The 10,117-nt window shown below is 53.0% G+C and overlaps 1 protein-coding gene across 1 annotated transcript in view; it reads right to left on the bottom strand.

Annotated features, from left to right (window-relative positions):
- Nucleotides 1-6,236, bottom strand: part of ARHGEF2 (Rho/Rac guanine nucleotide exchange factor 2) — a 113,824-nt gene extending 107,588 nt beyond the window's left edge. The window contains exon 1 of the mRNA XM_044991029.1: nucleotides 6,152-6,236. The gene's annotated coding sequence lies outside the window, so the exon portion shown is untranslated. The remainder of the gene's footprint in view (nucleotides 1-6,151) is intronic.
- Nucleotides 6,237-10,117: the final 3,881 nt, after the last annotated feature.

A 10,117-nucleotide genomic window follows, 5' to 3' on the forward strand; every position in this document is an offset into this window, starting at 1 on the left:
TGGCCAACCTGAGCAGCAGCCAGGGCTGTAAGAGGCGGGTAGGTCACCTATGGATCGCTCATCCTAAAGGTCCCTCTGTCGGGCCCGTTCGCTGGAGCGCACGTGAGAGTCCACGTCCCTCGCTGGGGAGCACACGCCCCTGCCGGGCCTAGCGTGGGCTTGGAGCAGACCCTGGAAGGGGGGGGCACCCGTTCACGCCCTGGGCCTTTTGCCTAGGAGCTGGGAGGATGGCACAAGACGGGCACAAGAGTGGGTGGCGTTATCGGCCCTGGATATTCCAGCGCGCTAAGAGGAAAGCGAAAAAAAAAAAATCTCCCCAAGCCAAGTGCCCCCCTCTCATCTCGCCACCCGAGTTACTCATTAAACGGCAAAGAATTTCTGAAGGAAAAGAGGAGCCGGCCCCACCCCCTGTGCCCCTAGACACACTCCACGCCTGGGTCGCGGGTTAAATGGATACGGGGGTGTGTGTGTGTGTGTGTGTGTGTAAATGGACAAGTTGTGGGCGGGCGGGTGGGTGTGCAAGGGCACCTCTCCTTGCAAAGACCACGCCACTCAGGGGTCTCTAATAAGCTCCCTAGACAAGAGGGTTCATTCCTGGAATCCAGCCTCTGTCTCGTTCCATCCATCTCTTGTCTCGTGTCTCCGACCGCGAGCTCCTTGGGGCAGGGACCATTTTTCTGCAGCGTCCAGCCCTGTGGCGTCCTGGTCCAGGACAAGAGCACTTAGGTGCTCCTGTAAAACCAACAGCCTTTGCTGTCCGACCCTCTGACCATTTCCTTTGGGGGCACCTGAGGACGAGGGCCCAGCCTGGGAGTCTTCCCATCGTGCAACATATGCACCACCAGCATTTATTGCGCCCCCTTCCGGCACCACTGTCCTGTGCCGGCAGCAGCATCGCCCCTCTGACAAGCGGGAGCAGGCGTCTTACGCCAGTCCTGGGACAGAGGGTGTCCAGCAGCCTGCCAGGCAATTCCTTCTGCCAGCTCCCCACCAATGCCCGGTTCCCATCAAAGCCCAAGGCAGGCCGGGTCAGGTGGCTGGGAGGCTGCCCACTTCTAGCCCCTGGTTAAAGAAAACCCGACGCAGCGGAGCGGTAGGAAAGAGCTGTATGGAGACGGCAGAGGGGTCAGCATTACACACGGAGGGGCTTGTGTTTGTCTTGAGCAGCCTGGCTCGCCCAGTTTGCACTACTCTGCCCTCCGTGTCACACAAAATGAGGCCCCGCCTGAAACGCGACCCTCTTTCCCCAGTCTCATTCACTACACTCTGGCTGGGGGTTTCCCAAGGAGGCTAAGGCACCTAAATCCAATTTAACTGGGGCTCCTAAATCCCTTAGGCTCCTTTGCAAACCCCAGCCGAAGGACCCGAACTAAAAATCACACAGGAAGTCTGTGGCAGAAGCAAGAATAGAACTCACGTGTCCCCACACCTAGGCCTGTGCTTTAACCACCAAACCATCCGCCCGCTCCTGCTAGTCTCTGTCCCTCCCCTGATGTGATGCATTTCCTGTGTAAACATGCCACAGCATCCAAGGCAGCTCACTGCTGGACTGAGATCCAGATCCAACGAGCAATCGCGGTCCCCTTACAGCTCGCCTGGCATTTCTAACACCGGCAGAAAACAGAAAACATAGATGGGGAAATCACACTAGGCAGGGAGCGTAGTTAATACCTAACGACAAAGAGGGGAATTCAGCATTTCGAAAGCAACCTAGAGCTGCCGTTTAGCAATCATTAGGGCTGAAGTTACATTGAAGGGCAGTGTGGTTCAGTGGTTAGAGCTAGCTACGCCTGGGTTTTTTGCACCAACGCACTGTCTGGCCTGGATCAAGTCACTGTGCCTCAGTTTCCCCCGCTGTTGAATAGGGCTTAATACCTTTTAGAGGAAGGAGGGGGCAGTGGTTAGGGCACTAGCCTGGGACTCGAGACACCCACGTTCAATTCACTGCTCTGCCACCGACTCCCAGTGCAACCTCGGGTGAGTCATCACTTCTCAGGGCCTCATTTTACAATCATGTGAAGTGAGAGAGTAAATTGGACTTAGCCAACAAAAGGTCTTTGGGGTAATGAAATTCACACCATTTCTAGAGGAAATCCAGCAGGCCAGGAGCACCAGCCACGCAGGCTTGGTTCCAAATCCCAACAACCTAAAAGCATTTACAAAACCTCAAACCGATTTGACTGGATCCAGCCCGGAGCCAGTTGGATTGCTCCCCCGCCGTTGTCTGCAACCCAAACGCTGCCGGGCAGGCAGCACTGAATGTGAAACTGACCATAAACAGAAGAGAGATTCGCTTCATTGACTTCCAGGAGAGAAATGCAAAGTTCAACCACAGAACTTCAAGAATGGGCCCCAAAAGTCATAGACCCAGAGGGTTAGAAGGGTCCGCAAGGGTCATCTAGTCTGATCCCCTGCCAAGATGCAGGATTTGTTGTGTCTAAACTACCCAAGACAGAGGGATATCCAGCCTCCCAATTTTGATCCAGTTTACTTTCCCAGACTTCAGTTGCTGGTAATCAGCAGAGCCCTGCTGAAGTTAGCAGAGCTGTGCTGACTTATACCAGCTGATGACCTGGCCCTTAAAATGCTAACAGGAGGGCAGGGACTATATTTTTGTTCTGCATTTGTACAGCCCCTGGCACCATGGTCCATGGTGAAGACTCCTAGATGCTATGATAATAACTTATACAATAGTAATAATCCGATGCCTTATTAGCTAAGTACAGAAATTGGATTAGACGACGACTGCTGCCGTTTCTGCAAGGCCTGATGATCTATCGACACACCTGGGAAGGCTCGGCCCAAGAAGTGGCTTTAATGATTCCTGGCCACTGCATGAAATTTGTAAGTTGCAGAGGGACCGTCATGAAGGCCTGCTCAGACATTCCTTTCCTTTGATTTTGCACTCAAATGCTCTCACCCGGAGACTGTTGACTCACAGGTCAACGTGAGGTCATGGTGCTAAAAGCAAAAACCGTCCAGATAGTGACCTTCCTTCAGTGCAGAGGTGGTGAGTCAGAATGAAGAAAAAGAGGCCCAGTCCCGGTGTTAGTTGAAAAGCTCACGTGGTGCTTTGAGGAGTCCATGAGACCTATTCCATTGGCTGCTGCCGGAGCTCCTGGGCTTACCTGGCTGCCGGTTTGAGAGCCCAGACTTTTCAGGCGTGCTCACAAAAGCGATGCTATTAAAAAAGAAAGGGCCCGTTTATCCCCTCTCGCTAGCGTCCAGCTGCATTTGCGAGAGATAATTGTCCTACCAGCCCCATGAGATCTGAAATGCCACCTCTGCTCTTTGCATCATTATTATTATTATTACTGTGATAGTACAGTGCAGAGACCGCAGCTGAGACGGTGTTAGGCACTGCACTGACGCACAGTAGGAGACAGTCCCTGCCCTGAAGAGCTTATATAGACAAGACAAAGGAAGCAACGTTATCAAAATAAATAAATAATCCCATTTTACAGATGGGGAATTGAGGCCCAGGAAAATTAAAGGTGTCTCTAGTTGCTGCAGCCTCACTGTTCCAGGACTGGGGTATATCACAGACACTGATTGAGGTCTAGACATACCCTAAGTGACATGCCCATGGTCCTACACGGAGTCTGTGGCACAGCTAAGAATTGATCCTAGATCTCCTGAATCCCAGGCTACTGCTGTTAGCCACAAGGTCACCCATCCTCTCTGAGTTACTCTCTTATTTATAATAAATACTTTGCCTTTCTCTTTATTGTATCTTCTCAAGGCACTTAACAAGTGATAAGAAAGGCAGCCTCAGGGGATGGGTAATACTTCCTGCCCCAGCCCCGGTCAGTATCGCCAGCAGGAAAAGTTCTGCAAATTAGAACCGGAGACACCTGTTTTGTGAATGATGCGGGAGGCAGAACGGAATCCAGCTCACTCTCCCCTAGCTGTAACACCATCACCTTACCCAGCCCTAGGCTCCTTCACCCGCCCAGCTGTGGGGTGACCCTTGATTAGCTGAGACCCTGGCATGTCTCTTTGGGAGCAGCATTAATGCAGCCGACGGACGTGGTCTATCCTCTGGCTCAGACAAGGCCTCAGCTAGGAAAGGTGCTGCAGGAGAACTAGGGATTATATATGGTTGCCCTGAGCCCGGTGGGAAGATGATGGCTCCTGTAACTGCGGGTCACGTTGGTGTCTTTGTGGAGGGAAGGGCTGCGAACAGTCAGCTCACCACAAATCTCCCTCCCCGCGGGAAACCCAAGGGCCCTACATTCAGTGGCTGTCGGACAATTTGAGCATCCACATGTGTCTGCATATTTACCGCCTCCTCTGCGCCCCCAGTTTAGACCTGCCCCTCCTGGGATGCAGTAGGTACAAGGAGTGATTGGGATTGTGGGTTCTGAGCCTCCTTGCTACAAAGCCCTGCCTGGATGACTGTGTCCTCACTGGTTCTGTGTCCCGTCCCCCACCCCGTTCACCCCGTATCTGTCGCTAGGACTTCTGGGTCGCTAGGACATTTCCATGGTTCTTTGTGTTGCAGAGAACCGAGATGCTCCAGGATTCTTTCCCAGCAAATTGTGGGAGAACTTGTCCGTCCTTCTGGCCACACAGGGTTGAAACTGTGGAAAGGCGTTGGAGGACTATCAGCATGCAAGGGGTTTAGCCTGCATCTACACTAGAGAGATCTATCTCACCCCCTCTCAGTGAGCTCAGGTTGAAAGTAGCACCAAACTCAGGTCAGAGGTTGTGTGTGTGGCCGGGTTTGGGGTTAGGAGGAACACCCAGGTAAGAGTCCAGACCAATTCTGCAGTGAAGACATAACCTCACTATGGTTCATGGCTAGGGCCCTATCAAATTCACGGTCTCTTTTGGTCAATTTCACAGACAAGGGATTTTAAAAATCGTAAATTTCATGATTTCAGCTATTTAAATCTGAAATTTCAGGGTGTTGTAATTTTAGGGATCCTGACCAATAAAGGAGTTGGGGGGAGGGGTCGCAAGGGAATGGGGCAGGTGGGGGTTGCAGTACTGCTGCTCTTCTGTGCTGCTGCTGGCGGCAGCGCTGCCTTCAGAGCTGGGCAGCCGGAGAGCGGCGGCTGCAGGCTGAGAGCCCAGCTCTGAAGGCAGAGCCGCCGCCAGCAGCAGGGCAGAAGTAAGGATGGCCTGGTCTGGCATTGCCACCCTTACTTCTGCGCTGCTGCCTGCAGAGCTGGGCCCTGTCAGCAGCCGCCGCTCTCCGGCCGTCCAGCTCTGAAGGCAGCAGTGCAGAAATAAGGGAGGCACGGGATGGTATTGTCACCCTTCTGCGCTGCTGCTGGTGGGGCATCGCCTTCAGAGCCGGGCGCCTGGCCAGCAGCTGCCGCTCTCCGACCACCCAGCTCTGAAGGCAGCACAGAAGTAAAGGTGGCAATACTGCAACCCCCCCTAAAATAACCTTGTGACCCACTCCCTGCAACTCCCTTTTGGGTTGGCAGCCCCAGTTTGAGAAACGCTGGTCTCCTGCATGAAATCTGTATAATATAAGGTAAAAGCACATAAGAGACCAGATTTCACAGAGGGAGACTGGATTCCACGGTCCGTGACGCGTTTTTCATGGCCGTGAGTTTGGTAGAGCCCTAGTCATGGCTCTATCTGCACATAGAAGATAGCAGGCTACTACTGCTGCCAACTGCCGGAGTTACTCCTTTAGCTCAAGTAGCAGACAGTTGTGCTGCAGATCCTTGGTCACACCCTGTTGATGACCCACGTTGGGTGGGAGGTTAATGACATTGCAATGTTGGGAGCCCTAGTATGGACGGGCCCTTGGCTACAATATTATGATTACAGTAGCACCTAGAGGCCCCAACGTGCTACATGCTGCACCAGACACACAGTGAAAGACCGTGCCCTGCCTGGAACAGCTCACAATCTAAAACAGACAAAGGGCAGGAGGGAAACTGAGGCACAGAGAGGGGAAGGGACTTGCCCAAGGTCACCCAGCAGGTCAGTGGCAGAGACAGGCATAGAACCCAGAAGTCCTGAGGCTCAGCCCAGTGCCCGCTCCACCAGATCATGCTGCCCATCCTACAACCATCTTTAACACCAGGCCTATTAGCCCTGCTCAGTCACCGACCAAACCTTGCGTTTTCCTGCATGTGTGATCAGCCCCATCCTTCTGTTCTAGCTGCCAGAGACTCCCCCTCTTCACCTGCTCCTGCGGAGATCTGCTCCAGTCTCTGTCTGCACTGACGCCTCCCCACGCTTGTGGCCAGCCTGCGGCGTCCTCTTTCTCCCCAACATACAAACTTCCTCGCTACCGCCCCGGGGCAAACGGGATGAGCTCAGCTGCTTTCCTGTTTTCGAGCGCCCAGGCACAGTCAGCTGACAAGAACTTTCCTCCCCTTCAGCCCTTTATCTGCTGTCAGATCTTTGCTGAATTGTCCTAGGGCCAGTTACCAATTTTCCATATACAGCGATGGAGCAAAAAAAAAAAACCGGGAGAGGAGCATGAGCTAGTGGTTAGAAGAGGGGACAGGGAGCCTGGGATCCATTTCCCAGCTCTGGGAGGGGAGTGGTGTCTAGTGGTTAAAGCTGGGAGCCAGGACTCCTGGGTTCCATCCCAACTCCGGAAGGGGAGCGTGGCCTCTGTAGGGATTAGAACAAAGGGGGCAGGACTCCTGAGAAATTTAGCTCTCTTTTCACAACAAGGTAGTGTGATAGCGGATGGGACTGGGAGATGCCCGGGTTCTATACCCAGCTCTAGGTGTTGTCTAGTGGTTAGAGCACTAGGACACCTGAGTTCTATTCCTAGCTCTGATACCAATTCAGTATGGAACGTTGGGCAAATCTGGAGGCTAGGGAAGAATCAGGAGCATTGGGCTGGGAGCAGGAGGCGAACGAGGACTCATGTGTGGAGGGAGAGGAAGAGTCTGGCTTGGAGAAGGAGGCTCTAGGAGCCCTGGGGAAGGGGCAGTTTGGGTGGACCCAGCACCGATTTAACCACTCAGCAGGCTGGACTGAGCCAGCCGGGAGCTAACGGGGGTGGGTGGGAATATCTAGCGCAGAAGGGAAAAGGAAGCCGATCTGAGAGGCAGTCAGCTGATAGGGTGCAGGGCGGGAAGCGCTCCCATGGAAACCTGGAGGAGTGTACACAACACAGCCGGATTCCCACTGGGGTGCGTGGGGAGAGGCAGGGGGTGAGGACAGGCCAGCCTTTCCCCCAGGGAACCACTCCAAGAGGCCAGCGCCCATCTCAGAGCCACAGCTCCAGAATCAGGGAAGTGACTGAAAAGCAAATCAAAGTGCCCCCCCCCGATGAGATTCTCCTTCTGGGGCCACAGTTCCCCCTGCAGGGCTAGCATGACCCACTGGCTATGTGCGTGTGTGTCCCCACTCCAGCCAGTAGCTGATCTGCTAGAGGATAAAGGCTTACTACTGCTGCCAGGGAGCGGAGCAAACTCTTTTAGCTCAAGCAGGGGAAGTCAGTCCCCTGCTGATGACCCAGGCAGGGTGGGTGGCTCAGATGAGGAGAGAGAGACTAGAAATCAGCCTTCCCCTTCCATCTGAGGAGCTCAGTGCACTGGATTAGCGCCCCCCCACCCCAAAACTCCCTTGTGGGGAGGCAACGTCTCTGTTCTACTAGACTCTACAGACGGTCTCATATCTTCTCTTATGAATTATTCTTTCAATTATCAGAGCATCTAGGAGCCCCAATCATGCCCCAGGACCCCATGGTGCCAGGCGCTGTACAAATACAGAACAAAATGAGAGCCCCCGCCCAAAGAGATTGCAATCCAAGTACCTTCCTCCTCACAGTAGCAAGTGAGCTTCTTCCAGGTGTGCATTAAGCCACCAACCATCTGGCCTCTGTGATATGTCCTCTCTCTCACCCGCTCCCCAGGGGGAGAATTGAGTATTGTTTTGGTAGGGGGTGAGGTTGGGGGGGGGGTTTACGAATGGGGAGACCGGCAAAGGGAGAGGAAGTGACTTGCTGAAGGTCACCCAAGAAAATCAGTGGCAGAGCTGGGAATCCAGGAGTCCTGCCTCCCAATCAAATACTTCTCTGCCACTGCTACGAACAGAACCCAGGAGTCCTGACGTCCAGTCCCCTGCTCTAACCGGCAGGCCCCACACCCCTCCTGGAGCCAGGAATACAACCCACAAATCCTGACTCCCCACCCAGGACCCTACCCCCAGCCCACACGCGGCCTCCTTCTGAAATGGATCAAACACGTAATTGACGATGAGGCAGCCCTGCCCGGCCCTGCGTGCATCCTGCCTGTACTTTTAGAAGAAGTATTTGGTAGTGAATGAATACAGCTCATCAGCCCAACCCATCTTTCGAGCTTTAATCCAGAACAGGACTCACCCTCACACTCGGAGAAAGGAGATCGGACGAGCACGTCATACGCGCTGTGTGTGCTGCTGGGGAATGTAAACAGGCTTGAGACCCAAGCTGCTGAGAGGGGGAGGAACAGGCAAAAAGAAAAAGAAAAGAAAAAGAAATGCCGGGGGTGGGGGAGGGGTGGAGAAGAGGGATTTGGGAGGCTGGGACTGATCTCGGGGAGAGCGAGGAGAGGGCTGGGACAGGGCCTCTGGGCCTGAGCCACGTTCTTGTCTGCTACTGCAGGGATCCGGCACCTTCCTCTGACGCAGCTGGTGCTGGCCACTGTCAGAGATGAGATGCGGGACTCGATGGGACCCCCCCCCCGCCCCAGATCTAATCCAGCCTGGGGAGTCCCATGTTCTACTCCTTGCAGTCCCCATCCCCGAAGGGGCCAGGCTCCCGTCAGCAGCAGCAGGGAAGAGAACCTGGAGGCGAATGCCATGACCTGGGCAACCTCAGCTGGGAAGCATTTGCGAGCGCATGGTGCCCACCGGGGCCCTCTACCGCTGAAAGCAGGAGCTGCTATGGCAGGAGCTACACAACCAAACCACCCTAGCGGGGGCTGTAACAAACTCGTCTCCTTGGCACGCCAGCACTCACTGTCACCCAGCGCTCACTTCCCCAGGCAGCAACGCCCCCGCCCTCAAGTCTGTGACTCCAGCCTGAAAAACAAAATTGAAATATTTCGGAAACATCAAAACGAACCGTTTCAACGGGACATGGCCAAAACTCGCTCTAACCAGTAGGAAACACTTCCCTTGCAGAGCCAAGATTAGAACCCAGGCGTCCGGACTCCCAGTCGCCTATGCCCCTTCCAGAGCCAGGAACAAAACACAGGAGTCCTGCTTCCACATCAGGGGCTTTAACTGTCTGATCACATCCCTCGCTGGCGTTCAGCAAAGCCTCCCAAACTGAAGAGGGGGAAGCCATTCCGGCATCGTGCTGACAATTTCTGAGCTCACCAGTCACTCCTGATGGAGTTGCAGCCTTATAACATGTGGGAGATTCCTGGACATCCTTATTGTTCTCGAGACCATGGTTTTATAATGAGAAAGTGACCAAGAATTTTTTTTAAAAAGCCTAATAAAAATTGTTTTAGCAGGCTTGGCAGAATTCAATTGTTAGGTCAACGGATAATATCAATGTGTATTTTTATCAATTTACATTTTCAGAGTTGTGCAAAATTATGGGGTTTATGCATTTTCCCCCCTATTTTGATCTATTTAAATGTTCACAGATGCCAGAAATTATGGGAGCAGGTGTCAGACAATTATTGAATGACAGGGGATGCCGAGACATAAAAAATGAAAGCTTTGTAACCAGTAAGTCACAAACTGTCAACATCAATACACATAGCGTGAAAATACACACAAAAAAATCACAGAATCCTAGGACTAGAAAGGACCTTGCAAGGTCATCTAGTCCAGTGCCCTGCATTTGTGGAAGGACTAAGTATTATGGTTAAGTTAAACTCTCTCAAGCAGCATTTTTCCTGCTTTGCCTAGCTGGAAATTTCAATTGTTATTGATGGAAATGGTTTGTCCTCTCTTTAGTGTGGGTTCAGCAAAATCAACGTCTATTGACATTTACCAGTATAAATCTAACCCCTCCGAGCCTGCTTACTGGGCACCGTTTGGAATGTTAAGAATGTGAACATGGGAAGCACCGTGTCTGAAGAGATGCAGGTGCTGGGAACTCTTTAAATCACTGGACTAGTGCTGAAATTCTCACCCTGTTAAAATCAATGGCAAAATTCCCCATGACATCAGCCAGGACATACCCCTAGGT

The sequence above is a fragment of the Mauremys mutica genome, chromosome 17 (genome assembly GCF_020497125.1).
Source record: "Mauremys mutica isolate MM-2020 ecotype Southern chromosome 17, ASM2049712v1, whole genome shotgun sequence".
Lineage (NCBI taxonomy): Eukaryota > Metazoa > Chordata > Testudines > Geoemydidae > Mauremys > Mauremys mutica.